Source organism: Macrotis lagotis, chromosome 5 (genome assembly GCF_037893015.1).
Source record: "Macrotis lagotis isolate mMagLag1 chromosome 5, bilby.v1.9.chrom.fasta, whole genome shotgun sequence".
NCBI classification, from domain to species: Eukaryota; Metazoa; Chordata; class Mammalia; order Peramelemorphia; family Peramelidae; genus Macrotis; species Macrotis lagotis.
The window spans coordinates 19,681,693-19,708,150 of record NC_133662.1 but is presented as its reverse complement, the minus strand read 5'-3'; the positions used below and the strand labels follow the sequence as shown (position 1 = coordinate 19,708,150).

Below are 26,458 nucleotides of genomic sequence, written 5' to 3'. Positions count from 1 at the left end.
GATCCTCTCTGGGTGTCCTCTTCTGTTCTCTCTTTCCTTTGGACACTTTAGAGTAAATCCTTCAAGGCATTGGTCTTAAGAGTCAGAATCCTCTTTCTGTAACTGATTGTTGGAAGGGGAAAATTGTAAATGATGGAGAAGTGACCCTTTTTTCCTTTCTCTTCTAGCCATACAAGACCCTTTCCCCCACCCTGTGAGCAGCATGCAAACAGCATGACGGGCCATAGGAGAAGTGACCAGAGCCAAACCCTATACTCAGCCAACTGCTGCCAAGGTCACGGTGAGGTTCAATTTCTCTTCTGGGCAGATTTACTAATTTTCATTTTTAAAAAATTAAATAAAAAATTATGTAAACTCTCATTGTCTCATGTTATGGACTAGAAGACTCTATCTTACTTGAACTAGTAGTTACAATTCAGACTTAAAATTCAGTGTGGTTAATTTTATACATTTTCAGCCTCAGTAAGGTTTATGGCATCATGATTTGAGTACTGGACTAGAAGACTTGGATTCTCTTATGTGGCCATGTGACCTTTTCTTTTCTTGTTTAAAAAGAAGTGATTCCCTTCTAGGTCTAGCAGTCCATGAATTATCAGGATTAATGGAGGGGAGAAGAAATCTTGGACAATAGCAGACTAGAAAGGAATTTAAAAATTGTTCCTTTTTGGTTTTGTGATAAAGATTCAGAGGTATAAACTTGCCATTCCCCTCATCAGAGCTGTTCAGGAGAAAAGATTCTTGAACTCTCTTTGAAAGCTAATTGCAAATTGACTATCTGTGTGATAACTGTAAATCTTTTTTTAAAAAATATTTTTCCCAGTTACATGTAAAGATAATTATTAAAGTTTATTTAAAAGTTTTTTTGAGTTCCAAATGTTCGTCTTTCCTCCCTGAAATGCTAAGCAATTTGATATTGCTTATACATGTGCAGGCATGCAAAACGTTTTTCCCTATTAGTCATGTTTATCACTGTAAGTTTTAAGCATTTACCAAACACCTACCTTATATTATACAGCCATGTGGGAAATAGTCCATAACTGTTAGATTTTCTTTATAGATCTGCACCCCTTTCTAGTTATTCCTTCTAGGAAAAGATCTTCTATGCTATTTCTCCACCTCTCCACCCTCTTCAGTTTGGGAGCGGGATATAAATCTGTTACAATAAAGTATAATAATTTCTAAAGGATCCTCTATCCAGTTCATTTTACATTCTTACAAAGATAATATTTCTTCAAGCTAAGAGATTGCCTCCTGCTAACCCTTGTCAGAGGTTTATTATAGGAAAGAGTACTATAATTGAGAAGCCTTTTGGTATAGTAGCTAGAGAACTGAGCATATAGTCAGGATGATTTCACTTCATGTCTTACCTCTGACCCACACTGCCTTTTGTGACCCTGAGAGATCCCTTCACGTATCAGGACTACTAACTATATAAGTTGCAGAGAAGATAGTGATCTAATTCAGTAGAAATTCCCTACCAGGCATTTCCCTAATGCCTGTGAAATTGCAGGTCTGGTTAAAAAAAAAAATAATAACAAGCCTTCCAGATGTCTCAGTAACATGTAAGTGATCCTGAGTTTTTGAAGGCTACTACAACATCACACATACACTAGAAGGTGCTACTCATTTGGAAATGCTTCAGTTCAGGTGGTAGACCCTACATCTGTCATTCAAGATCTAAAAGCTAATCAAAGAGGCTCCTCACCAAAAGATTGAAACACTAAATGATGATTTTTTTTTCTGGTTTTACTATCTTACAAAATTGTCTGCTAAGACATGGTGTGGTTATCCCCACCCACACCAGTGAAATCATGGATTCTTGCATTATTCAAATGGAAAAAAAATAATGGAAGACCCATGGGAGTGACTGAGTCAGCATCAGAAGGGTTTCGTTTTTGAAGATGGGGAAGAAACCAAAGATTTCTTCTTAGCTCAAGAAAAAAAAAACCAGATGATGGTTAACTAGGAATTTGCTTAATATTTTTGTTTACAATTAGCATCTGGTCACCTAGAAATGCCTACTGTTACTATGGTAGTTTTCCCTTAAGGTTTTGTTCTTCAGAACTAGCATGATTGGGGTGGGTGGCTAGGAATGGCACTGGGTAATGTCTCTCTTCTGAAATGTCTCATAAAATAATTTGGAGGAGCAAAGGAAAAGGGGAGAGCCACCAAGAAAACTTTCAGTCCTGATCTTCTAGGTATCCAGGGGTTAGAGTGAAAGAATCTCTCACTCTCCCACTCAAATGAGATAACTGCCTTGGTCTGCTATGTGAGTCTACTGTTCTGAGATTAATTTCCCAAATAGCAGGTGATCCTATCAGAAAACTGTAAATAGCCGGTCAGCATTGGAGAATTTGTTTATGAGTCTAATGTTTATCTATCTTTAGAAAGGAAATGACTTCTGCAGTTTGGGAAGGATCTTATTTGTTCAGTTTTCTCTAGCATTTATACAACTTTTATCATGATTCTACAAAGTAATCCTGAACCCATTAATTAGTTGATCTGATGCATTAAGTTATCCAAGACATCTTGACTTCTTTCCTCTATTCCTTATTGTTCTCTTCTTTCTTTCCCTCCTGCTCTTCCTCTCTTTTTTTTCCTCTTTATTCACCTCCTTTTTTCTTTCTCTTCTTCTTCCTCGTGACTCTGCCTTCTGGTGCTTTACCTGTTTTCTATTACTCCTTTTCAGATTTCTTGGTTCATAAACCCCTCTATCAGAGAGACATAGCATCCCCCTGGGAAACACTGAGTCTGAATCAATGAATTGCTTTGCCTTCTCTGACTAACCAGTCCACCTCTATTAGTCATAATTGTTTCCTGAGAAATTATATTCTAGAAGTATAGAGAAACTCCCTGCTCACAAGCCAACCCCAAGGATTCCTCTTTACTTAGTTTTCCCTGTTGGAAGATTGATCCTGCTGATTTCATTTTCCTTGTACTCAGAGAACTTTCTCTTTAGCATTGCTTCAGAGCTGAAGGATTCTGGGCCTCGGGTACCTCCTTGCTGGTAGCCTTCCAACTCATACCCTGTAGGAGGAAAGAGCCCTGGTGAGTTTGCATATTTGGCAGTTAATAGGAACATGGTCTTTTAATCAGAATGATGACTTTTTCTATCTTCCTCAAAAATCCTATTTTAAACCTTAGCTACTTTGAGAAGGCCTAAGATTTAGAGCCACAAAGGGTCCTGGAGAACATCTTATTTTTCTCTTGTGGCATAGAGAAGGGAAATGAAGACAATACTTTACATTATTTTCTTTATTTAAAATTATTTCATTATTAAAATATTTTGACATGATCCATGCGACAGACACTTCCAAGGAGTAGAAATGAGAGAGACCCTCATTTTGTTAAAGATAGAATTGGAGTAGGGGAGGATGTTTTTTCTTTTTCTGTTCCCACATGTATGTTGTCCCTTAACCTCAGAATGGCTCAGTGTGAAGTGTCCTCAGTTAGTAGCTGGGTCCTTCTATTGTGATGATTATTCTAAGATTCTTCCAAGACTGACACTGACCTTCCAACCTGTCATTGCTCCTAATGACTTGTGTTAGAATAAGTGTTGAGTCAGGGGCAGCTAGGTGGCACAGTGGATAGAGTACCAGCCCTGGAGTCAGGAGGACCTGAGTTCAAATTTGACCTCAGACACTTAGTAATTGCCTAGCTGTATAATTGCCGAGCTGTATGACCTTGGACAAGTCACCTAACCCCATTGCCTTAAATAAATAAAATTTAAAAAGATTAAGTGTAATCAATTAGTACCTGAGACATCCTTACTGAAGGTAAAACACTGTATTAAGTGGTAAAGAAAGATGTTGATGGTTTTCTTTCTTTTTCTTTAGTCCTAATTTCTCATACTGAAAATGACTGATCTGTAAACAAGTTAAACACAAATGTGTATATACAATATTCACCTGACTGTTCACCACCAAGGGGAGGGGATGGGGAGGGTGGAAGGAAATTATGTAACTTAAAAATATGCATATGCATATAGATGAATACTGAAAAGCATTCATAACATGTAATTGGAAAAATAAAAAATTAAAATGAAAGATGTAGAGAAGGGAAGAACTTTCAATCCGATGAGAGAATTCAATTCACTCAGTGAATTGTCTGAAGCAGACTCAGTTTGCTACAAAGTCTATTTTAGGCCCTTCATTAAGAGCTGAGGCTACAAAGAAAGGCAAAAGACAAGCCTCATACTAAAGGAGGTTAGAGTCCACAAGAGAAAAACATGAAAACAACTATGTACAAGTAAGTTATAAATAGGATAAACTGGAGGTGATCTCAGAAGGAAGGCATTAAAGTCATAGGATGAGGAAAGGATTCTTGAAGAAGGGACATTAGCTAAGATTTAGAGAAAGCCAGGGAAGCCAGGAGGAGGAGAGAGAAAACTGTTCAGATATAGGAGACAGTTTGAATTAGGAAGTGTTGTAGAGCAAGGAGACCTGTATTATTGGATTGCTTCTATCCTTAAGATCCCTTCCATTTAGGAGGGGAGTGAAATATATAAGACTTGGAAAGATAGGAAATTCTGAGGGATTGACTTTAAAAGCCAATAGGGATAGAGCTAAAAATGGGGAAAAATTGTTACAGTTAGCTTACATTCTACTACAGGAGGAGTTGGGGAAGGAGTTTGATTCAGCATGCAAAATTAAATAAAAGAAGAAATTAGTTGCTGGAGGAATAGAGTATTAATCTCTGGAGAGACAATATGAACTCCCTAGTAAATTCCAGGAGAAAAGAACCTGGCCTGGTAAGCTATAGTTTTGGAAGCTTTATAGACAAAGTAAAAATAAATAGAAATACAGTTTTTCAATCAGCACAATAAAAATAAATAATCATTTTTTGTTGCTTTTTTAAAAAATGTCACAATGTTTTAGGGTTTTTTTTTTAAACGTGCTAACATTACAGAAGTTTTGGATACCATAATATTCTCTGTTGTTTCTCACAGCAGGAGTTAGAAGAAAGACTTCTAGGCTAGAAAAACAGAGACTTTGGCCCCCTTGTCCAGAATCTAACTATGTTTTTGATTGAGTGACCTCATGAAGATGATACCATCTGCCTCACCCACAAGATTATGAGATTCTCTGAGATACTCTCTGTATGTGCTCTGAGAAAGTGGATGTTGGTTAAATGTAAAGTATTGCTGGGGTTTTTTTTTCCCAATTGGTGTAATGGTTTTAGAGTGTCTGTTGTCTTAATTGCTTGGGACACGAATCTGGAAATCTTGCTTTTCTTTTTCAGACATAAGTAACACAAGACTTGGATTTTAGATCCTAGGGTCTGATCATAGAATTTAGACCTGGACAAGAACCGCCCCCCCCCAAAAAAAACCCTAAAAAACTGATAGTGCCATCTTATTTCTAAGGTTATCTTTTATCTATTCTGTATTAATCTTGCCTCTGTTACATGGTGACTCCTCCGTTATAATGTTAGTCCCTCATTTTAATGGATAAGAGACTCAGGCCTATATAGAACTGGCTTGTTCAGGATTGTACAGGTATTACAGATTTTGATCTTAGGATTCTGACTCACATCAAGGTCTCTTTTCACTACACAAACTGGGTTCTGATCTCTGTAGTCTTAGGTCTCTAGGAGGAGCCTGAAATAGTGGCATAATTTTTAAAGTTATACCCAGTCTTTCAAAGAGATGACTGACCAAAGAGGAGATGTTTAGTTCAAAATCCAGCATGGACAAGGTGAATGAGGTGAGCTTAGGGTTATTTATTAAAATTTATTAAAACACACACACACACACACACACACACACACACACAGAAAGAGTGTTAGAAAAACCTCAGGGATCATTTATCAGTGTTAATGCCAGTTTCAACGCTGAATAGGAAACTGAAGCAAGGTACAATGGGGTTTCACTCACTAATGTCCCTCTATAAGGAAGTATTGTAGAGTGACATGAAGCTAGGCTCTGAAGTTAGAGCACCTGGATTCCTGACAGAGCAGCTAAGAATGTTGTTCCTGGAATCAGGAAGACCTGAGTTCAAATCCAGCCTCAGACACTTTTACCAGCTTTATGACCTTGGGCAGGTAACTTAACCTCTATTTGCCTCAGTTTCCTGATCTGTGAAATTGTGATGTTAATAGTACCTACCTTGTAGTGTTGTCCTGAGAAACAAATGAAGTGAATAATTGCAAAGTGTTTAATACACATTGTAGGCACTGTATAAATATTAGATATTATTATAATTGGTACTTTGATTGGACCTCAAAAAATTCCCTTAATATCTTTGGACCTCAGTTTCCTCATTTGTGAAATGAGGCTATATTTGTAAATTTAAGATGATAAACTAGTTGGTTTGTGAGATCCCTTCTGGACAAAATTCAGATTCTGTGATGGCAATACTAATTTCCATCTGGACGCTTAAGGGTATGATGATACCCTGGGAAGTCAAACCCACAGTGTATCGAGTTCTTTCCTCTTCTTTAATGATAGAATAATAATAAGTTTACTCAACTATCCTTTTTTTAAAAAAATCATCACTGTCTTTTCTTCCTTTCCCTTCCATGCTGTATGAGGAATTGCTCCTTAAAGATGCCTTTAATTAAAAATTATATTCTGTACATTGGAAGATGACATTTGAATGTATTAAGATCACAGGTGATGAGTGTTATGTTATATGCTATCAATACAAATAAGTTTCCAAAATTTGATCAGTACATTTGTTAAGCTCTGAATTTAGTTTTAAAACATACATGTATACACACATACCTTTCACTGTAATGTAACATACAGTTTCTTATTGATAAAATAAAGCTCAGTAAAAAGTGAGAAATAGAGAATCAGGTCAAACTTGGATGGGATAAGATTTTATTAAGCACCTACTATATGTCATACAATGGGCTAAGCATATTTTACAAATACCTTATTTGATCCTCACAACAATATTTTTTATTATTCTCGTTTTACAGTTGAAAAAACTGAGGCAGACAGAGGTTAAATGACTCACTCTCCTAGTAGTTGTTTGAGGCAGAATTTGAACTCAAATCTTCTTGACTTCAGACCCAATTCTCCATTTGCTGTTCTACTTTGCTGCCCCAAACTTCTATGATAGCTATTAGGATCCTCTCTAATTGTTATGTTTAGACTCCCTTGCCCTTGTCTTTTTATTTGCAACAGATCTTGTAAGATGGAGCCTTTTAAGTTCTGTAACTCAAAAGTATAGCAATGTGCATTCAGCATAATGAAAAAAAAAATTTTTAAATAGGAGATAAGATCTATTATCTGCTCTTAAAGACTTCCTAGTTTGATGGAGATAAAATCTCTACATTCCGAGACCTCTCAGTTTAGGATGACACAGTCCCTACCTTTAGGACTCCCAAATCTGATGAGGAAGATACTTTCTGGACCTTTAGGAGCTACTTATATAATTAGAGAAGGAGGGTTAGAAAAAAACAATACATACGAAAAGGCCTATGAGCCTTTACCAGTAATCTGTTAGTGCCAAAGTGGAAATTAAAAAAATGGCTTCAAGCTTTTTGGATTGCCTGCTATTTCTTTCTTTTTTTTTCTTTCAGAGATCAACAGTAAGGGAGAATTGCTATTCAAAATTGAAAAGCACTTTTTCCCACCTTAAAATCCTTCCTGTGCTCCATAAATCATGAGTTGGTGATGTTTCATCACTTCAACTTTCTTGCCCTCTTGAAAGCAGAGTCTTGAGTTGATGGTTGGTTGTCCACTCTTGAGAATTAGTATCCAGGCAAGACCCCATTTCACTCTTGTTTGACCAAGCATCTTGTTCAAGTGGATGCATGCTTAAGTGTAGGCCATGGACCTGTTTTATACTTCTATGTATAAAATAGCATTTAAAAATTTTCCCATGAAAGATCTTCATGGATCCTGCTTTGTAGAGATACAAATATAAAATCCTTTGAAGAGAGATAAATTCAATTCAACAAATATTTATTTGGTGCCTACTGTGTACCCATTACTGTGCTGTAGTGGAGTTAGGGGAGATGCTCTCTTTTTCATATTTTATAATTCAGTAATTTTCCATTCTGTTTATAATACCACAATTTGTTTAGCAATTCCTCAATCCATAGGTACCTTATTTTGTTCTAAGTTTAGGAGATTACAAAAAGTACAGCTATGGATATTTCAGTATATATCTGTTCCATGCTGATTCAAGGAGTATATACATTTTATTTACTTTTCACATATAATAACAAATTGTACATTTCTATCAATAATTTTCTAGAATTCTTGTTTTTCTTCAACCCCTCCAACACTGATTATTTCCATCTTGAACTTTTCTTTTGCTAATTTTCTGCGTGTGACTCAAATCTCAGAGTTGTTTGGAATTTTTCCTTATTAGTGATTTGGGAAAAGTTTTCATGTGATTTTTGATAAGAATTCTCATTTTATTCCTTTTCTCTCTCTCTCTGCCTCTTTCTGTCTGTCTGTCTCTTTCTTGTTTACCCCTCTTCTCAGTTGTTTACTTCTGAGTTTTCCAGGAATGGGAACAACAGGACAAGGTGACAAGTTTCTTTAAGGTGGTGGGGGCAGTTCCTTTTTGAACTGGATAACTGGGGGTCAAAACTGAGGTAGGAAAATAGAACCAGGACAAGAGTATTTGTGTGGGAGAACATTGAGGTATTGAGAGTCTTTGATGGTTACCACAATGACAAAAAACAGATAGAAAAGTAAGCTCAAACAAGGTGAGAGAAAAGGAATTTGTGATCAGAGAGGGGAATTCTAGATGTTAGGATCAAAGTGGTGAAACAGTTTCAGGTAATGGTGAAATCTAGGGTATAGATGCTCTGCAGAAGAGTTGAAGTGGAAGCCATAGTACCTGAGGGGGTTTGATTATGCTAGGAAACAGAATGTTAGAGGAGTTAATCCCCTCTAACATAATATTGAAAGGAAGAGTCCAGGAGTTAGAATTTAGAGGAAAACTATAAGCCAACTGCCAAAGTTATTGAAAATGAGAAAGTGCCCAAGAGCTTGATTAAAAACAATGACAACATCATTAAGGGTATGAGAAAATGTTTATTCGTCCAATCCCTATTTAGATCCAGAGGATCTTTCTGAAGACTGAAGTAACTAGAAGGTAGATTTAAGGCAAACATAAAAGAAGTGCTACTTTATTCAATGGGGGGTAAATTTATTATGAAACTCATTAGCCTGAAGGTGAGACAAGGAATGATGTAGAAACTCATTCAAGAAATGTTCATATCAGTTTTCTGACTGGCAGTTTCAGAATGGTCTTTAAGGAAAATTAGAAATATAAACAAGGGTTAAGCCCTCAATTTTTTAAAGCTGACAGCTTGAAGGATTCCCACACCCCCACACCCCTCCATTCCTTGGTATTCCTGGAAGAAACAGAACTCTGGGCTGAATGGACCACAGGGACTGACCAGTACAGCAATTATGATGTTCTGTGGATTCTGAAGGCTAGAGATGGTTTGTTGGCCTCTTCTCTCAACACAGGACTCAGTGTAGGTAACTCTTTTATCTTGTGGGTTGATAACTGTTTCTGACACTGTTCAAGAGAGCCCTGGCCTTTTCCCAGATTTTTATGAGTTCCTTCCAGATTAGATACCAAGACCCCAATTAATGTCATTCTTGGGGTGAACAGAACAGATCAGCTTGCTGTCATGTGATAGGGAGTTGGACCAAAATGGTGGGAACATAGAGATTAAAGAGGCCTTTTCAAAGCTCACTCAAGCCTGGAACTTATTTCCTGTTTTGTAATTCATCAAATTAACTCATCCATTTTCTTGGTTTTAGCTTTTACCTCCATCCTCGGGCCCCCATAATATATAATCTGTATCTTTGCCATAGGGGCATAGGGTTTTGGAGAAGAAGGGACTTTAGAGATCAAATCCAACTAACTCCATCATTTTAGAGAGGAGGACCAAGAAGTTAGGTGATTTGCCCAGGCTTACCCAGATGCTTGAGGAAAAATTAAAAAATCTTATTGATTTCAATCCCAGTGTCCCATCTACTTCATCATATTGCCCTTTACTCTGTCTCCAATCCCAGATTTAAAGATACTTGACATTTTCATTTGTGTATTATACTCCATAACTCTATTCCATTCCCTCTGATCTCCAGGTCCAAACTATGATACTGTCATTGACTCTTCATTTTCCTTCTTGTTTTTAAGGAAATCAGCCCTGTTAATTATTCCTTCTAGTATGCCACTTTGTCCCCATTCCCACTTTGATCACCCTAAATCAAAATCTTCATTAAATTGTGTCTACAATATTTCACTATCCCCCTGAGATGATAGTGATATCCTCTCTGATAGTCATATCTGTCTCCCTAGTCATCCCACATGCTTCTACCAGCTGATGAGTATGTATATTTTTTTGAAGTATCACTTAGCTAGGACTCTCTTGCTTTTGTCCCCAAGCTCTATCTAGGCTTGCTTCTGTACTAAGCTCATGGAACCCTCAGTCTAATGTATCATCTCATCTCCTCTGACCTTGCAAAATAAATTTGGCAAGAAATTGTATGAGGCGATAGGTTGTTCAGTTATTTTCAATAATGTCTAATTCTTCCTGATCCCATTTGAGGTTTTCTTGGCAAAGATACTGGTATGGTCTACCATTTTCCTCTTCAGCTCATTTTATAGATGAGAAAACTAAAGCAAACAAGGTTAAAGGACTTGCCCAGGGTCACGTAGTAAGTGTCTGAGATTGATCTTCCTGACTCCAGTCTTTGCTCTCTATCTGCTGCCTGAGATAACAGATACCATATGGGAAAGCTGTTTTTTAGCTAGTGCGGTCAAGTTAGATGAATTTCTATGGGAAAGTTTTGGATATTTTCAGAGAAGGAAGTGAAATGCTACAAAGGAGGAAAAGCTTGAATCTTATTTCCCTGAAAACCTTCAGTTTAAGGAAATTACATTATTGTCCTTCACTATTACTTTTTGAAAAACTGATTAATGACAATCTCAGGTTTAAAATTTGAACATCTTACTCCTTGCCTACATATTTCCATTATTGAATACTTATATTAGACCGAGCTATTTTCACAAACTCTTTGAATTTCAAATTCAAACTATAACTTACTTTTGCATCTTATGCTTGTGGTTTGGTACTTAGAATGTAAAGAAGCAGTTATTGAGAGGACAGACTCTTGCAGTGTTTTTTGCCAGGTTTGTGTATTAAAGCATATATGATTGCTTTAGATTATTTTTAAAAATTAGCAGGAATTAATTTTTCCCTCCTACATTTTCATCAAAATCAGAAAGAAAAAACAAAAGCCTTGTTACAAATACCTATAGTGAAACAAAACAAAAAATGTGTCTCATTCTGCATCTTGAGACCATCTCTTCTCTTTCAGGAGATAATGAACTTCTTTAATCATAAGGCCTCTGGAATTGTGGCTGGTCATTATATTGATTAGGGTTCTTAAGTTTTCCAAAGTTAAGACTTTCAAAGTCTGTATAGTAGTGAAGTAGTTGTATAAATTGTCTTCCTGATTTTACTTACTTTACTCTGTATCAGTTTATAAATCTTCCCTCTGAAACTATCCCTTTCATTATTTCTTCTCCCACTAGCATGATTCATTACAATGATATCTCAAAATTTGTTCAGCCATTCCACAAATGATGAACAACTCCTTTATTAATTTCCAGGTGTTAAGTACTACAAAAAGGAACCATAAAGCATTTGTTTATAAAAATACCTCATAAGAGGGTTTGTTGCCTTGGTTGAACAAAAATTTCTTTAGATTCAGAAGTAGGAATACTTGTGTCTGTTGACAATTAGGAGTTGAGAGTCTGTCTGGAAGTGTTGGGAAGTTGGTGCTTACTTAAGTAGCTGGCTTGGAGCTAGCATAGTGAGTATGCAATGGCAAGGGGCTCATTTTCTGATTGTTCAGTGATCAAACAATGTGTTGAAAGGGAAGATTGAAGGTTGGACACCTTTTAAGCATAGGAAAAGATAACATAGGATAAGGTTAAAGGTTTGCGAAGGGAGGTAATATGGGATAAGATTGGAGAGGTAGATCCTAGCTGGATCCTACAGGACAGTTTGTTCCAGGAAGTGGTATTTGGTTTTTATTCTACAGGTAGAGAAGTACTAGTGATTTTTTTTTTTTTTTTTTTTTTTTAGCAAAGACAAGGTTGAGGATAGAGGTAAGGGGTGGGGAATGGGTAACATGATCAAACCTGCCTTAAAGGTATAGCTAAAAGAAAAATTTGGAAGAACCACATGAAGGCAAGGTTAGCCAATAGAGAGCCATCTGAAAGGAAAAATTTGATCATGTTCTGTCTAAAAATGATGACAGTGTAAGAGATGGAGTGAGTGAGTGTATGTGTGTGTGTGTGTGTGTGTGTGTGTGTGTGTGTGTGTGTGTATGTGTGAGTGTACACACATATATAATATATATGTAAATATTTTTAAATATATATTTAAATCTCCCTCCTACCTGCCTCAGCTTTGAGGAAGACTCTAGTTCTTAGAGATTTTACACACACACACACATACACATACAGAGACAAGGGCAGTTAATTGCATTCAAATCAAGCATTTTCAAAAGAACTTAATGCAGCTTCATTGAACAAGGGGAATGTGAGTTTCATTCAAACACCACCAATTCTTTTTTTATTTTATTTTTTAAATTTATTTTTACTAAAGATATTATTTGAGTTTTACAATGTTCCCCCCAGTCTTGCTTCCCCCCCCCCCCCCACGGAAAGCACTCTGTCAGTCTTTACTTTGTTTCCATGTTGTACATTGATCAAAATTGGGTGTGATGAGAGAGAAATCATATCCTTAAAGAAGAGAAGAGAAGTCTAAGAGGTAACAAGATCAGACAATAAGATATGTTTTTTCCTAAATTAAGGAAATAGTCCTTGCACTTTGTTCAAACTCCACATCTCCTTATCTGGATACAGATGACACTCTTCTTTGCAGACAGCCCAAAATTGTTCCTGATTGTTGCATTGATGGAATGAGCAAGTCCTTCAAGGTTGAACATCACTCCCATGTTGCTGTTAGGGAAACACCACCAATTCTTAAGTGTCCAATGTTGTGGAAGTATGGCTGAGGACCTTGAATAATTCAAATGTATGGACAGTCCAAAAATTTCATCAGATCATCATTTCAGCCTCTCCTGTCATACAAATAAAGAAATGTCAATTCCCTTCATCTCTGATGAGAGGCAGAACAAATTTATGTTGGATGATAGAAGCAGGAATCAATAAGATCTTGAGAAGATGGTATCATGACCTATATCTGACTATATGAAATAGAATAATAGCCCTAAATGTAAAATCCTATTCTTTGCTTTAGAAACAACAACTGCCTAAGCACACAATAAGGGGGAGAAAGAGGATTTTCATGTGTTTTCCAACTTCAGTATGAGTTAACAGTGTACTGGAAGTATATAAAAAGGTAGCTATTGCAGTTTTATGGTATATTCATAAACGTGTCTAGATCCTAGAATTAAAGCAATGACAATTTCACTGCGTGTCAACCCACATCTGGGGTATTTCATACAGGTTTGGGTATCACATTTTCATAGGATCTTGATCTCAGAGCTTATCCTGAGCAAGATCACAGAGATAGTAAGTGGAATTGGAAGTTTATCATATGATAAAGTATTGAAAGTACTAAAAAGATATTTAGTTTGAAAGAGTGAAAATTAAGGAGTACATGATTGCTATCTTCAAATTTTTTAAGGATTATCATGAGGAAGAGGAATTAGGTTTTACCTGCTTTGTTTCTTGAGGGTAGAACTTCAAGAAATATTTAGAAGCTACAAGGAGATGATGTATATGGTGCCCCCTCCCCCTTTCTCTCTCACTGACCCTGTGTTTACACACACACACACACACACACACACACACACACACACACACACACGTATTTTTTAAAAACCAAATTGGTAGAATTGTAAATAGTAAGAACTGGCTGGATGTCACAGTGGATAGAGTCAGGAAAACCTGAGTTCAAATCCTACTTTAGATAACTATCTTTGTGACCCCTACTGCTTCCTACCTTGGTCTCCCTGTTTGTCAAATGAGGATAATAATAGCACCCCCGTCACAAAATTGTTATCAAGAACAAAAGAAATAATATATTTGAGGTGCTCTGCAAACCTTAAGGTGCTATTTAAGAAATAATGATAATAATAATAATAATAAATAGAACAACAATGAATTTGACTACCTGGTACTTGAGTTTCTTGTCACCAGAAATGTTCCAGCAGAGGATGGATGAGCATTTTTCAAGAAAATGACCAAGGGGAGAGGAGGGGCTGGTTGCGGTGTGGTTGATTCTACTGTACAAAAGGTAGGAAGAGGTCACAATAACTGCTCATTCATATAGTCCTTTACAATTCCAAGTAACTTTCCTCACAGCTGCACTTTGTAGTATAGGTAGGTTTTATTTATTTATTCATTCATTTATTTATTTTGAGGCAATTGGGGTTAAGTGACTTGCCCAGGGTCACACAATTAATGAATATTTGAGACTGGATTTGAACTCAGGTCCTCCTGACTCCAATATTGGTATCTGTTGTGCCACCTAGCTGCCCCTGTACAGGTAATTTTATTATTTCTATTTTCCAGAAAAGAAAACAGACATTTTGAGAAGGTAATCATTTGCCTAGAGTCCCACAAATAGTAAACCAAATAAAACCCTAGTCTTTTGACTCCCAAGACCCATAATTTTTGAAGACTCAGTCCTTGAAATAGATAAATAGTAAATAATAGATAATAGTAAACATTTGATTTCTCCATCATAAGATGTATTCTTTGATTTTTTTTTTTGGATATAGTCTTTCCTACTGTAACATCTTCCTCATACTTCTTAATGACCAATGATCCATATCTCCAAAGGAACTGCCAAGTACAGAAACATTATTTCCTCATATTGAACTGATGACCATGGCCTTATTAGTCATATGTAATAATTCCTGAATTAACTGAATTAATCCACTTGCCATACATTTATTTGCCCTCTTTGTCATGTTAGGATCTTATTACTCTGCCAGGGAAGGCTTGGCAGAGAGAATTTGGTTTAATGGACATCATTATTATTGGAGAATGATTGAATTCAGCCAAGCTCTTTCAGAGAATAAAGTGATTCTTTTGTACTTAAAACTCCTGGAAGGATATGGCTGTTTTGTTCATCTTCCTTGCCTATTATTTATTCAGTATTTGTATAACAGGGTTGTAAGTTATCTCTCACTCTTCGTTACCCCATTTAGGGATTTGGAGTGATTTGCTATTTCCTTCTCAACTTGTTTTAAAGGTGAGGAAACAGAGGCAAACAGGGTGAAATTATTTGCCCAGGGTCACACAGCTAGTAAGTATCTGAAGCCAAATTTGAACTCTGGAAGAGGAGTCTTCCTGATTCCAAGCCTGGTCCTCTAGCAACTATATATAACAGGGTACTCCATTCATTGGGTGAATAGGGATAGGAGACAAGAAGAATCAAATTCATCACAGTCAGAGGCAGCACCCAAGTTTCTTGGAATACATTCATGCAAAATGTTGTCCTTTATTATTTCCTGTAATTATAGAATGCACTTTGATCTGTTCTCTAGTAGGGATGGTTTAACACTAATAACTCTAAAGTGAGGTAGTATAATGCTAAGTTTAGAGTCAGAAAAACTTGAATTCAAATATGACCTCAGACACTTAAGCAAACCATTTCACCTCTCTTTTCCTCAGTTTCCTCAACTATAAAATGGTCACAATGATCGTGCCACCTCCCACAAAACTCTTTCCTAATATCTTTTGTTGCTGGTGTTTTCTCTCCCTTTTGAAATGATTTTGTATTACTTTATGTGCATGCTGTACACCTACCTCTAAAGGAGGCAGTAAAATAGAAAGAACACTAATTCAAGGATTAGAATTGAGTCTATTTGTGGTGCTTCATACCTATGTTATGGTAAGAAGCATTTCTTTGGGCACCAGCCTTTTTGGGGCCTCAGTTTAATCATTTGTCAAATGTGAAGGGGTGGGTTAGATAGAATCTGACTTCCCCTTTAGATCTACAGTGTTATGAATATTTCCTTTTTTATCTTTCTATCACCAGTGCCTTGCCCATAGAAGATGTTTATTGAATTGAATTTGGCCCCAGAACAGAGCAAAGTTAAGGGTTCCTTTCCGGAGTCCAAATCCTGAACTTTACCACTATGACCCTTGCCTCTAAGCCAAATTGGCCAGATATTCAAGTCTGTTTTTGTAGGTAGACCATATGCTTAAAGGAAGAGGGAGCCAGCTGTAGTCACATCTGTGAGTGGCCTGTTCTTTAGGGAGGCAGAGGAGAGACAGCCCCTCCCTTTCCTGGCTCTTCTCCTCTTCCCCCTTCTCCACTCCTCCTCCTCCTCCTCCTTCTCCTCCTCTAGAAGGGCCTCTCCTTCCTCCTTGCTTCTCCCTCCCTGAGGGCCCCAGTGCTAGACTCTCTCTTGGCAGTGAGGGCTCCCAGGATTTTGGGTGTGGGACTTTGAGTAAGCGGAACTAAACCCTGAAGGTATTTTCTTAGCCTCATTTGCATGACTTGTTATTTTATGAAATTAATAATTTACTCTTTGGGGGGGGTGGTAGATGGAGCTGTTTGACAGACCTCCCTCCCTTCAGGGCCTTCCTTCCCCTATGCTCTTCCCCTGTCTCTCTCCCTCCCCATCCCAACCTAAACTTCCACAGAATCTGGGATCATGTTGCTATAGCAACCCTTTCCCCACTAGAACTCAGAAATGGATCCACTGCTCCTAAGAAAAGGTCTTCAGTCCCTCTGCTGTTGTCCCCAGGGAGAAAGTGAAGGGGGGCTGTTGGATAGCTCTTGATCTCCCCTACTCTCACCTAACTATTTGAATTATGGAAAGCAAGGGAGATTTTTTTTTTTTGCTTTGTTTTGAATAATAATGTACAGTGGACCCCACTTCAGCCTTCTCTGTCATGGTCATCTAGGCCCTCAACTCTTCCTTTTTAACCCAACTTCCTATATTTATTTACTGGAAGCCACAGACCAATAACTTTAATCGTAGCATTTGAAGCAGTTGTAGTAGGTGGTCCTTGCCTTTCTCTTATTTATTTGCTTCTTAGACAGTCCCACTTATTAGACATTCATTTGACAAACCTGGCTGTACATGTTATTTTTTTCATAAAAACAGGTTTTGACATAGTTTGAGGTTTACTAAGCACTTTCTTCAAAACAATTCCCTGAGATGGGCAGTGGCAAGGAGTAAGATTCTCATTTTTTTAAACAAAGAGGCTCAGAGAGAACAACTTTCCCATAGTAATAAAGCTAGTAAAAGTCAAGAGTCAGAAATTGAACCCAGGATCTGGACTCCAACTCCAGGTCCCTTTGATCAGGCTCCTCAAACTGTGTTCCTTGTCCTTCCTATCTTCCATGCCACTACCCATTAGCTGTTTACCACTATGTGATGAGAAAAGAGCCTGCATCTAACTCTTGGCCCACTTTGATTCTTACTGAGACTTACTCAGATGTGATGTGATGTGATGTGTGTGTGTGTGTGTGTGTGTGTGTGTGTGTGTGTGTGTGTGTCTAAATTTGTCACTCTCTCCTTTAGGGCATAGGTGCCCTCCTGCCTAAATGCATGAATGAATGAATGAGTGATACCCAACTGTGACATGGCTTTTCCCCTACCATATGGAAGGAAGTACAGATGGAAGCCAGATTAATGCCCTCAGAGTTGTGCCCCTGAGGATAATTATGATAATGAGTCTTGAACTCTCTATATAAGATTTCTTAACTACAAATAGTAATGCATTATCTCACTTGATTTGGCACAGCTATTACTAGCTTTCTCCAGTTTTACTGATAACTGAGGCAAAGAAGAAATAAGACTCAGAATGAGGATATTTCATTTGATTAGAGTCCATTCCCTCAGAAGATCAGTTAAAGGAACTTGGGAGCCTTTGACCTGGAGTCAAGAAGATTTAACTTAGTTGGGAGGGTGGCAAAACAATAACCTTCAAGTGTGAATGACTTAACTATGATAGGAAAAGAGATAGAACTGGATGTAATTGGCCTCATAACTCAAAACTAGGAGTTGCCAAAAAGTAGCTTTTGACTCCATGTATTGATAAATTTCTTTTTTTGTCCTTCATATTATCTTTTTTTGCTTTTTAAGTTTTAATATTTTATGTCAAAACTTTTTTAACATAAGTTTTAAAAAAATTTTTGAGTTCCTAATTCTCTCCCTCCCTTCTTCCCTTTTTTCCCCTCATTGATAAGGTGAGCACTTTGATATAGGTTATACATGAGCAGTCATGCAAAACTAATTTCCATGTTAGTTATGTTGAGAGAAAATAGACAAAAAAAAAAAGAAAAAGAAAGAAAAAGTTTGCTTAGCTTTGATCCGCATTCAGACTCCCATCAGTTCTTTCTCTGAGATGGCTACACTTTGTTCATCCAAGTCTTTCCAGGTTTTTCTCTCAGAGTTTTTCATGAAGATAAACTTCTTAATACTTTGAATAGTTCAGAAATATGATGGGCAAGCACAGAAGGTGATGAGTTCCTCCTGCCTACTAGGTCAGGTTTTTCAGTTGGAAATTGGCTGACCATTTGTCAGGGATTTTATTAAGTAGGTATTCTTGGGATTTGAACTCAGATCTTCTGATCTCTACATGGCATTATCCTTTTTCTAGCCTACTCATTCAAATCAGTGAATGCCTACTTTATTCAGAGGCCTACAGATCATCATTTTTAGAGATCATAAAGAAAATATTTTAGAGATCATAAAGCATCCTTTCTTAACCCCCTCATTTTATAATTGAGAAACTGAGGTTGAAAGGTTGGTTAAGTGACTTTTTCAGGGTCACACAGCTAGTAAGTATTTTGAGTTAAGATTTGATCTTCCTTACTTCAGGTCCAATATTTTATCCCACTATACCGTGCTGCATGAAATGGTCACCCCCATTTTACAGAGGAGGAAACTGGGATCCAGAGAGGTTAAAAGCTTTGTCCAAGATTCTACAAATAGTGAATAGTTTCTGAGGATTTTGTGGAGTCATATTTGACTCTTTGTGACCATCTTTTGGGTTTTCTAGGTGGAGATAGTAGAAGAGTTTACCATTTCCTTCTTTAGCTCATTTTACAGATAAGGAAACTAAGGCAGAGTGAATGACTTGCCCAGAGTCACAATGCTAGTAAATGTCTGAGATCAAATGTGAAGGTCTTCCTGATTCCAGGCCTGATATTTTATCCATTACTTTACTGAATAGTAGATCTAGAATAATTAAAACCCAGGACCTTCCATGGATATTTTCATAATGTTCTTCAAAAACAAAGGACAAGCATCGTTATCACAACTCAAAAAGACAAGGATTGGCCTGGCCAGATTTGGGGTGAACATGGTCCCTAGCACAAAGCTTCCTGATACCCCCAAGCCAAATCTGAATAAATTTTCATCTGAGCAACTAGCAAATCCCTAAAAGAAATTATTTTGTTGTAGGTTGTAGAATACCAATATTTTGCACGAAGAGGAAAATACTTCAGGACCAATGGGTTACAAATAATCCATAACTTTGATTAATAATTAATTAATTGAGTTTTTCTCTTGCTATAATTTCAAACCTTATTTTTCCTCTGATTGGGGAAAAGGATATGTATGTATCTGTGTCTGTGTGTGTGTTATGGGGTTGGAGATGAAGAACTTCATTCTGCATAGTCCCTGCAATGTCTTTGAATAAGGCAAACCATTATCTACATGTCAAAATGGACTGAATATAATGTTAGGAGAATTGTTTTCTTCCCAACTATTTAGAATTCTAAAACTTGGTCTATAAAGAACCTTAAATGAATATTAAATCATGCTCCTGAGCTTGAATATACCATGAATCTTGGTCTCTTGATGGAAAAGTGGAGCCTAGCTTCCTCCTAGGATGAGGGTCCCAAAATTCTGATTGTTGAATACACTGGGGGGTTGCCAACTCAGAAGAAAACTATTGGTAACAGATGATGAAACAGGATTTTGCTAGCCTCTGGAAAGAAAGGAAAAAGCAGATGATTACCAAAAAACAGTTCACAGCTGGGAGAGCCATCACTGAAGTCCTGTCAAAGACCTTTTGAGTTTCATCTCTGAGGCTATGATGGCTTTGTGAGGGCTGAGATGAATCCAGAGAGGAAGAAGAGAGAAGGGAGATTCTTCTGACCAAGACTTGAATGAAACTGGTGTGTCTAATCATTTTTATTGGCAGTACATGCTCATGTTAATCAGATTACAGGACTATAAAATGTCCACCGTAGACTTTATTAGATGACCAATCAGCAGCCAAAGCAACATGTCTAATGGAGGCTATGGAACATCTGCTGACATGCTGGGAAAATCCACTTAGTTCAACCTAATAAGGGAATAAGATCTTTGAATAATTTGAATAAAACTTTTCCAGTAGATGCAAGAGCAGAGTTCTTTAGCTAGATAACTATAGTCATCTTAGAATCTCTTTCTCGGTATCTACATAGTTGTAGGTTGGTAGAGGAAATGAGAAAAACTTTTGTTGTTTTTTTTCTTAAATAAGTTGGGGTGGTCTGGTGGGAGCTGGGTATAACCCCTTCTGAATTGTAAGCAAACAAATCCTGCAGTTGCACAGGCCAAAAGCAGCTTCCTCTCTGACTTTTTAAAATTATGCTCCCCTTTGACGGCATCCTCCTTGCTTATGCCTGCCAAAAGAGGAGATCATTCATTCAACAAACATTTGCTCAACTTTTACTAAGGTGACATGTACTTTGCTAGGGGGTCAGATACACAGGGAGATGGTTTCTGCCCTCTAGTACTTTATAGTATAATGAGGGAGAAAAGATGTGTATCTTTTAAACAGTGTATATTGTAAATAGTGGACTTGTGATATTATCCAGATGGATACCTCCTTTAACAATGGAAATTATAGCCCTTACCTTCCTTACTATCCTGGTCATCTCTTGTCTACTTTTTTCTTCCATATTTATATTTATATACCCTATATTCCTCAACTGGATTGTAAGCTTCCTGAAGACAGGGACTGTTTTAATTTGTCTTTATATCTTCAGAGTCTAGTAAAATGACTGACAAAGTAGTAGGCACTTAATAAGTGCCAGTAGATTCCTTAATTCCCTTAATTCTGCCAAAGAGGTCCTCCAAATAATCCCTTTTAAGTTTTTTCTAACATTATATAAATACCAATGAACCATATCCATTCATTATTACTTCACTTTTGCTTTTTAATCAGCCCCTTTTTTCCTTGTACATTTCTCTGATGTCATCTTTTATGTTGCTTGCTATGTCACTTTTCCCATGTAATTCTTTGTAATGTGTGGAGCCTGCTCTTGACACCTGACCCTGGAGTTGAGGTAACCCACAAAATCTACACCTGAGGAATGCAACTCAGACTGATTGTCATCTCTCAGAAAGGCTTTGGGTATGGTCTCAGGCCCAGACTATGCTTGCTTTCCCAGGACTTGTCCAACTGAGTACAGAGAGGATCTTCACCTAAAAGTTGTCTACTTGGCAGTGAATTCTTTCCTCTTGATAACCTGCAAGGAAGCAAAGATTTGTGAAGAGAAAAACACGGTACTTAATAGAATGGGATATTCTAAGAGATAGATGGGTTGCCAGGGAAGGGAAATTATATGTGATGGGTGGGTTGAGTTGAATGTTATGAGACTCCAAGGGTTCTCTGGGGCCATGAAGTCTGTTATAAAGAAGAATTTGTTGTTTGAGATATTGGCATAGCTCTCAGATCACAGTGTTGGAAAATTGTAATGGGTCTGTGGTCTTTTAAGGACAGACATTCCATAGTGCAGTGCAGTTCACCACCTGGCTGTACCTTGGCATTGTGTCCTTCTTTGCCCATGTTCTTCTATAGACCAGCTATAGAGAATCTACCCTGATTTCTGTAAGTTTTTAGCATTTTACAGATAGTGCAGCCCTCTTTGTTCATGACACTTAACTCCTGAGTTGATGAAAGTGGATTAGAAGAAATGGCCACAAAATATGTTTGTCTCACAAGATCTAGGCTTGCACTGTTTTACTTAGGGGATACAAAAGAAACCAAAGATATGGAGCCCCTTTCCCAAGATTTTATAATCTAGATAAGAAGCTAAGATACGATCATTCATCTGTAATAATTCAGGAACATTAACGAAGTAAATTTGCCACTTAATAGAAATAGAGATAGGAACTGGAACTCTAATGTCACTGATACAAGATGAAATATCCACATGAGATTAAGAATGTAGAGCATCTGGCCTGGAATCAGGAAGATCTGAATTCCTTCAGATAAGGAAATTTACTCTTTCAATGAAGGTCAACCTTTTCCCCTAAAATTTATGGTTTTAGAGTTATTACTTAGAACACTGAGAAGTAAAGTGATTGATAGAACCAAAATGTGTCAGTGGGAATTGAAGAACCTAAGGGCTGTCAGACTCAGAGGCCAAAACTTGCTATACTATACCTCTCAACAGAAAACAATTAATAGTTAATTCATATATTCATTTCACAGTGTCAGACCCAGAATCAAAAGACTTGGTTTTCTGAGGTCAAATCTATTCTCAGACACTTAATATCTTTGTGACCCTGAGAAAGTCACTTAACCTTGTTTGCCTCAGTTTCCTCATCTGTAAAATGAATTGCCAAAAAAAAACCTAAAAGATGTCACAGAGTCAAACATGATTGAAAAATGCCTAAATTAATGTATTCCACAATTTTTTACTAGGTATCTAGCACCTACTATAGTCATTTTGCTTGGTGCTGGGGAGAACACAGTAAAAAGTGAGACAATCTTTGTACCCATAAAGGGCTTGTGTTTTTACAAAGGAATTTGCAGAGAGGAGAGTGCTGGAATGAGTAGGGGTCAGAGATTAGTAATTAACTAAGGCCTGCAGGGAGGAAGTGGCGCTGGAACTGAACTTTTAAGGAAGTGAGGCATTCTTTGAGTTGGGAATATAATCCACATAGTAGGAGGGGGTGAGGGAGAGTAGCCTTTCAAAGATACAGAGATGGGAGGTGGATTAATAATGGGGACTAGCAGGTATGCCAGTTGTTTAAAATATAGAATATATAAAGGGGATTAATATAAATTAATATTAATAATAACAATTAGCATTTATATAAGATTTTAATAGATTTGTAATTATCATCTCTAAACTGCTAAATTATAACCTTATAAATCCAGCCCTTACCTGTCTCCTAAAATATAGTCCCAAATCAAAACAGTCTATTGAACTTTGCTAAAGATAACAGCCAATTAGGTAAGGCACTTGGAGTAAGGAAGACCTGCATTCAAATTCTACCTCAGACCCCTATCAGCTTTCAAATATTAGCTGATTTGAACCTTACAATAACCCTAGTCGGTGGATATTGGGGAAGGCTAAGGTTAATGACTTTTCCAGGGTTATACCAGTCATAGGTCTCTTGAGGAGAAATCTGAAATCAGGTCTTACTTATCACTAGGCCAGAGTTCTATCTCCTGTGCCTTATCAATACTTAATTAATAGTTAATTAAACCAGAAAAGATAGATAATAGTCAAGGATGTGCTAGAGCTATATCATGGACCCAGTTAAGTTGTAGTTGTGATGCTTTATTTCTCTGAAATGAGCAAATCAGAGCTTGTTTTATTATTTTGTCTATTGTCTAGGCTTAAGAAAGTGATAGAGAAAATACTAATCATGTAGATTAAGTTTTAAAGTTTATCATGCACTATTTTTTTTAAATTTCAAAGACTCAATTGTAAAGCATTTGCTATCCTACCCCTGGCCAGAGTCAGGCTTTGGAGGGCTTTGAATGTCCACTAATGTTGCACTTTATCCTTGAGGCAAGCAGGATCCAATGGAACTCTTCAGTAAGGGAGGGACTTGGTCAGACCTACTCTTTAGGAATATCACTTTGGAAACTGTAAAGAGGATTGATTGGTAAAAATAAACTGGAGGCAGGGAAATCAGTTAGGAGGCTCTTTCAGTGTTTTAGGTAAGAGGTGATAAAGATTGGAACCAAAATTATGTGAGTTCAGGTTAGGATGGTAGTATGTGAGTGATGTCTTGAAAGTAAAATCAACAAGACTTGGTAAATAATTGAATGTTGTTCAGTTATTTTCCAGGGACTCCATTTAGGGTTTTCATGGTAAAGATATTGGTGTGGTTTTTCATTTCCTTCTACAACTCATTTTACAGATGAGGAAACTGAGGCAAAGAGTGTCCAGTGACCTGCTCAGGGTCATACAGCTAATCAGTAGTTGAGGCTATATTTGAATTCAGGTCTTACTGACTAAAGATCTACCATTCCACTATATCACCTAGTTGCCTATTGATTAAATAAATTGTGGGAAAGGAGAGTAATCAGGGATGAGTGAGATGATCAACTGTTATGATGAAAAAGATGATAATTCCCTTAATATTAAAAGAGATTTTTAGAAAGAGGAGATCTTTTTAGAGAGATTATTACTATTACTCTTTTCAACATATTCAAAATAAGAATAAAAATAAGAATATTTAACACATACAGAGCATTTTATAAAATACTGCATATATTATCTCATTTTATCCTCACAACAATTGTGCCTTAAGTGCTATTATTATGTCTATTTCACAGATAAGGAAACTGAGGAAGATGAAGGTTAAGTAACTTGCCCAAGGTCACATAATTGGTAGATGTCTGAGGTAGAATTTGAACTCAGGATTTTCTGACTCCAAGTCCCTTACCCTAACCACTGTGTTATTTAGAAAAGTTCAGTATACTGTTGTTGACTTGGGACTAAATCTCAGGAGACAGGTTAGGGCTGAATTTATAAGTTTGGGATTTGTCAGCTTACAGATAATAATTGAACCAATGAAAGCTGTTGGAATCATGGAGAAAGATATTATAGAGAGAAGGGAAGGGAACTTGGAATAAAACAAGCATTTTCATAACATAGTACAACAAAAATGATAATTATACATGAAAGTGCACAATTTATCTTTCAAATATACAACAAAATTATCTAGATACAAGTATCAAGAACAAATAGTCTGTATTCTCCCGAGAGCCTGCATTCTGATGGTGGAGACAGGAAGGCCACCTATAAATCATGTAAATTTAAAGTGAATATGTATACAACATCGTTTAAATGTAAGGCAGTTTGGGAAAGAGGGTGCTAGCAACTGGAGGATTAGGAAAGATTTCCTGTAGAAAACAGAGCCTGAATTGCATCTTAAAGGAAGAAGTAACTCTCTGAGGCAAAGGCAAGGAAAGCGTTACATTTCAGGAATGGAGAAAGGCTAGGGTAAATACATGCAAAGTTATGGATGAGGAAGAGAGAGATGGTCAGGTTAGCCATATCACAGTTGTGAAAGAGAAAAGAATGTTCAACTAGTTTGAAGCCAGGTTGTATAGGGCTTCAAAAAGCTTAATTGGGGAGTTTACATTTTATTCCAGAGACAGTACAATAGAAAGAGAGGACTGAGGGGGAGTTGTATGGTCAAATCTTTAACAAAAATTGGCTTAGCAGTATCTGGGATGGACAGGAGTAGAGGAAGATCAGAGACAGAAACTAAGAGCAATAAATTAGGTAAGAGGCAGTAAGGACCTGAAAACTAAGTTATAATATGTTATAATATTATATAATCTTATAATACTATATATAACTATGTTATAATGGAGAGGAGTCAGATGTGCAATATGTTGTGAGGACAGAATTGGTAAGACTGGGTGATTGCTTTTGTAGGATGAGGGAAGGTCAGGAGTCAAGAATGATGCTGGGGCGACACACCCGGAGCAGTGGGGACATGATGGTGCCTTTAACAGAGACGAGGGACATCTAGAAAAAGGAAGCGTTTCAGGGGAAAGATGAATTCAGTTTTGTACATAGAGAGTGAGTTAGGTAGAAGCAGTGGAAGTCATTGAGTGGGCAGCTAGTTGGTAGAGTGGATAGAAGAGGCAGCTAGGTGGTACAGTGGATAGAGCACTGGTCTTGGAGTTAGGAGGACAGGAGTTCAAATCTGGCCTCAGACACTTGTTACTTACTAGCTGTGTGACCTTGGACAAGTCACTTAACCCTGATTGCCTCACATCCGGGGTCATCTCTAGTTGTCCTGATTCATATCCATATCTGGCCACTGGATCCAGATAGCTCCCCTTCACTCAAATCCAGTTAATGTGCTTGTCATGAGATCACCTCCCTGATGTCGATAACGAAGGACAAATATTATTATTACAGTGGATAGAGTACTGGCCCTCTGAAGTGAGGAGGAGGACCGGAGATCAAATCACCCTCATACACTTGATACTTTTTAGCTAAGTGCCTTGGGAAAAACACTTATCCCCAGTTGCCTCTCCAAAATAAGTCATGAAGTGAACAAATGAGTTGACTGGTAGCAGGAGATGGCAAAGTCACATTTCAGGAGTCTGATCCACTTCTTATCAGATGGATCAGAGGCAAAGCTCACAGAATCCTGAGTCCCACTACTTCATTGCTTTCATTTTATAGGTGAGGAAGCTTAGGAAATGTGATGACTTGCCCAAGGTCACTTTGGCATGTATTAGAGGCTAGTTTGACCCCCAAG

The 26,458-nt window shown here is 37.3% G+C and overlaps 1 protein-coding gene across 16 annotated transcripts in view; it reads left to right on the top strand.

Moving 5' to 3' along the window:
- TRERF1 (transcriptional regulating factor 1) overlaps positions 1 to 26,458 on the top strand; it is a 292,412-nt gene that overhangs the window by 210,853 nt on the left and 55,101 nt on the right. For 11 of the 16 annotated variants that reach the window (XM_074236954.1, XM_074236962.1, XM_074236961.1 and 8 more), the window contains one exon: positions 168 to 280. The gene's annotated coding sequence lies outside the window, so the exon portion shown is untranslated. The other 5 variants (XM_074236948.1, XM_074236949.1, XM_074236950.1 and 2 more) reach the window with 5 other exon arrangements.